Genomic DNA, 5,252 nt, shown 5'->3' with positions numbered 1-5,252 from the left:
CGGGGAAGGGAATTTAAAAATGATATTTTTGATGATGATGATTTTTATTAGCCCCTTTTTTTTATTATTATATATATATATTTTAAATAACAAACTTATAGGCCCGGGGTATATATTTCGCGCGGGGGTTTAGGATAACACCGGACTTGGTGGAAGGGAGTCATCGGTTGTCATGGCCGGGTTTGTGAGACAAAACCCCCCTTGGTCGGGTATGGACTACTATATATCGTATGGCGGAAGGTTCCCGTTAGAAGAAGGGTAAAAAATGAATATAATGAACATCGTAGAGGTATAAATGGTTATATCATCCCATGACTTTTCTTTCTTATGTTATCATTCATGCTTCTATTATGTTATTGATTATGCCTTACATACTCGGTACATTGTTCGTACTGACGTCCTTTTTGTTGTGAACGCTGCGTTATGCCCGCAGGTGGACAGGGAGATAAACTTGATCCTTAGATTCCCTATTCGAATCATAGAGAGTCCCGCTTGATTCGGAGTTTGCACTTGGTGTACTATTATTTTGTGTATATATGGGCATGGCGATGGCCTGTCCCATCTATATGATGTCCCATACTCTTTCTAGAGGCTTGTAGATAGTCGGGTAATAGAGCTAGATGTCTTGTAGCCTTGTCGGCTCATATTTTGTATATCATTTTGACAGCCTCGTCGGCCTGTGTAGATATATATAGGCATGTTTGTTGTTGTGGATATAAAAGTGCTTTAGCCCAATGGAAACAGTATTACTCATGCATAGAGATTGTTAGGCCATGTGGCGCATTCCTAGATATGATTGTGGAAGTACGATGAGCGGTGCCCGGTGGGTCGGTACCGAGGTGCTCGTCATGGCCCCGGTTGGGTCATAACAAATATGCTCCCCGAAACATCCCACACGATGTTTCTTTAGTCTAATAATTGATTCATTAATTATATGATATTCCAACGATTTTACTCACGGGAAGTTAATCCCAATTAACAACAATACCAACATGATTATCAATGCCGATACGTATGAAAATAGCACCATAATTCTTTTTATAACTACATAAACTCCATTCCATATCACAATTATATCTCTAACTTTTAAACCATAATACCTTCCATCTTTCTACACTAAAACCTTCCAAAACAATTCCAAAACAACAAATGATGTATAGGGTCTTACCTTAGGAGGGAGAATACACAAAATTCAAGCACAGTGTATGCCCACAATATCAATACATCTTCAAGAGCTATGAGTTAGTTCCCTTGATATACCTTCCTAAATCTTCAACTAAGATCCTTAATTAATTTGGTTATTGAAACTTTGTTTGGAGCTCTTGGAAGTTCATAGTTTTTTCTAGAACTTTGGTGAGCTTAAAAAAAATGGGGTTTTGCCCCTTTTATAAGGTTCTAAAATCGGGCTGGGTCGCTGTAGCAGTATTGTAGCAAGTCGGTTACTGTAGCACACGTTTCTGCTCTGTCAGCCTAACTTGTAATGTTCATAATTCTCTACTACGATGTCGTATCGTCCAGCAGTTTGTTGGGTTGGAAACTAGACTGGACGAATTTCATTTTAGGATTTTGAAACATGTTAAAAATCCTATATACTAGGAGATATACCCCTCCAAATTTGACCCAAAATTCTTTCAACTTTTTCCAAATTTTTGATAAACTTGTTTTCTTCGATATGCTTGATCCCAAAATCTTCTGAAACTCTCCATACATGATATTTATCATAAATCATACTGGATAATGGTCTTGTCCTTTGGTTCCAAGGTTGTCCTTCCCGATTACGACTTACGAGATGATAATCCATCATTTACTTAAACAATATACTTAATAATGCTTCGTTCCTCACAATCCAAATTTTTTTTACCTATCCATAGCTCCACATACTTAAATTCAAATTTAACCGAAGAAGCCCAAGGCGGGGTGTAACACTTGGATCACTTAAGCCTCTTATGTTATACCTCGTAGTTTCGTATGTTGATATTCGAGCTACCTTTCAGGAGGTATATGAGATTATATGCGCTTATCTTATATTTATGAGGGTTTAAGTTCATATAATAAGCTATGGAAGGATTGGAGGACAAGTGATTTAAGGAAACTAAGTTTGTTGAAACTTTGGAGAAAACATGAAGGGCAATTTTGGCCCAAATTGGAGAAAGAGTATCCTTTAGTATATGTAAAGTTTTGAAGTAAAGCAAAAGCCTAAAGTGAAGTTCATGAAGTGTAGTTTCCAACACAACAAACCGCGCGTCGATCCAAAGCTGGAAAAGAGAATTATGAGCATTTTAAGATGGGCTGTCAGAGCAGAGAATAACAACCGCGCGAACGCGCCTGGGAGTGGCGCGAATGCGCAGAAGGGTGAGCCAGAAACTCAGCTTGAACACGCTCCATTGTGGCGCGAAGGGTCTGAACAATTTTAAGTTGGTGGAAGACTGACTCTGCGCGAACGCGCCTCAAGGTTGCGCGATCGCAGAGCAAATTTTGAGTCGGTGAGACCAGACTCTAAGAGCACTATATAAAGGGGCTTAACCCCTTATTGTCCTTCCATCACACCCCAAACACTTCCCAAAACCTCTGGAGAATTCTCCCAACCTTCACCCATTAGATTTTATCGTAAATTAAGTAAAATCTCTGGATTTAGGTCCGGACATCATATAGTTGTGATTATAATATTATATTGCGGTGAAACATGGCTTGGATTCAAGGTGAATATTGAGGAGATTGCGGTTCGAGTGGAAGTGAGGTATGAATCTTCCCTTATAAATATTGAATTAAGCTTAGTTACAGAGGAAAATTTATTAAATGATAGTATAATGAATTTATGGGATTGAGGAATTAGATAAAACATCGTGTGGGATGTTTATGGAATATATTGGTATTGATAACATTGTCGTTGATGTTGGTATTATTGCTGTTGTTGTTGGTTGCTGGATTGTGATTTCGGGCTAGTATATAAACGAGAAGATCTTGCCCGAATTTGAGCGCATTCTAAAAGGATTTTAATTAAAGGCTTGAGACAATTGTATGATGGTGAGCCTAACAATAGTATGAATGGTTTTATATGTAGATTACAAGACTACGAACAATTGCAAGTAGATTGCAAGCCAGGAGGTAGGTTGGAAAGTCGGGAAGTAAGCTTCCAGGTATGTTAAGGCTAAACCTTTCTTTAAGGGATAATCCCTTTGTTGTGAACCAATATATGATATCCTCAATAACTCTATTTCTAAAATACCAAAGCTTACAGGTCCCGATGTTCCTGTGATATCATTGGGCTTGTTTCATGGCCATTGATGTTATTCATTGATGATGATCTCTCCTTATGATTTTGTTCCTTTAGGGTGAGATGTGTTCGTGATGATAGTTCCGTAATAATAATCCAACGAGTTTAGGAAAAGGTTCTTAATGAACAATTTATAGGACATGAATAGAGTGCTAGTAGAGGATCCCTAATGAGGCATTTAATGTTCGAAGAGAGGTTTATATTGTATCTTAAGAATTGGTTATTGTCTAGTCAAGCGGGAAGAAGTACTACTGACCTAAGTTGTGCTTATAAGTCTTGTGTGCTTATGTAGACCCTACGGTTTAGTGATGATCATGAGAAGTGCATAGAGATTACTTCTAGAAGTTGATTATGATGTCGATTATGATTACCACCGGTCTACGACGAATGGGTAGATGTTACCACGGGTCTTACAAGTTGCGATATGTGTTTATCACTATTGTACGACCAGTTGGGCAGTATGTATTTACCACTATGCTATGGCTGATTGGGCAGTTATTACCATCGAGCTACGGTCGGTCGGGCAGTTACCACTGATCAGTTGGGCAGTTGCGTTTCATCAAGTTAGGCGATAATCAGACTAGCAGTGTTAGAACCCGTATTTTTGTACATTGGAATAATCCGGATTAATTATGGTAAGTTAAGGACAAAACTATTTCGGGATACAAAGTCGGGATTTTTGACCTTCGATTTTATTTTGAGATATAAGTTGTGCATGAATTTATTGGTATGGAGCAATTAGGAAAATTTGGGACCAAAAGTGATAAAATTGGAAGTTGAAATCATCCACAAATTCTATGTTGGCGGGATAGTGGAGTGTGGTGCACACACAATTTTGTGTCATCTTTTAAGTCATCCAACTCATTAATATGGACGATGTTTTTGTACAACTCGGGGGATTAAAAGATGACTTGCTAGTCACCTTTAGCTCATTCCAACACTTGCAAAAAAAAGAGAAGCCAAAACCCCGTTGAGGCTCTCGCCGCTTCAGCCCAAGAAATTCAACCCCATTTCTTGTCCTTACAAAATTATTTCGTTGATGTAAACCCACTATATTGAGTTCCCTAAGTAGCATGGAAGCATCGTTGGAGCGATCAACCTATTATTTTTCATCTTTTGGAAACCCTAGGCTATTGGAAGTTGAAGAGAAAAAGGTAAGATTTGATCTTGTCTTTGTGTTATGAAGGTTATATTCATGTTGTATTATCTATAATGGTTGAAAATCATGAAATAAGTATGTTGAAGTGGAGGCCATATGTATGAGGGTTGGGCGTGTGATGGGTGTTGTTGTGTTGTGATTTAAATTATGAATTAATGCCTAGTTAGTTGATTATGATCATTGTAGGTGAAAAGAATTAGGAATCATCCATATATGTGTATGTGTAGTGTTGATTGAAATGGGTCACATTATATGACAATGAACGAATGAATGTCGCTTAATGCTTTAGTCGTCGTCGCTATGAATTCTAGCTTGGAAATGAATGGTTTTGACTTAAAATGATGTTGTTAATGTTGCGGACTGTTTTTGGAGGTTATTGTAAGTTTAATGTAATTGGTATATTGATGAGATAGCATTGTTAGAATGTAAATTGTGGATACAAACCATGATTTGGAAATGAAGAAAAAGTTAGAGGGGCTGTTTCGGGTAGCTTGGAGAAAAATTTGGATTATTGGAAATGTTGTATGAATTTCTTAGAATGTCCTTAAATATTGTTGGTAGGGGTTTGGGTTAGTATGCGAATGTATAAGCGTCGATTTTGGCTTGAAGGTAAGTCGTCAATCAATTTATGTAAGTCGTTGAATAGTAGAAAAGGAAGCTGTTATTGTATTGCTTTCGGATGGGTTGTTGTTGATGTTGTTAGGTTGGTTATTGTTGTTGTTGTTGATTGATAGGCATTTTAAATTCTGGGTGGCTTTTCAAAATCCAAAATTTCGAGAATTGGGGAATTTAATTTAAGGCTAAAAGCCATTAGCTAAT

Source organism: Lycium ferocissimum, chromosome 2 (genome assembly GCF_029784015.1).
Source record: "Lycium ferocissimum isolate CSIRO_LF1 chromosome 2, AGI_CSIRO_Lferr_CH_V1, whole genome shotgun sequence".
Classification (NCBI taxonomy): domain Eukaryota; kingdom Viridiplantae; phylum Streptophyta; class Magnoliopsida; order Solanales; family Solanaceae; genus Lycium; species Lycium ferocissimum.
The sequence above is the reverse complement of the archived record's forward strand: the minus strand, read 5'-3'. Positions refer to the sequence as shown.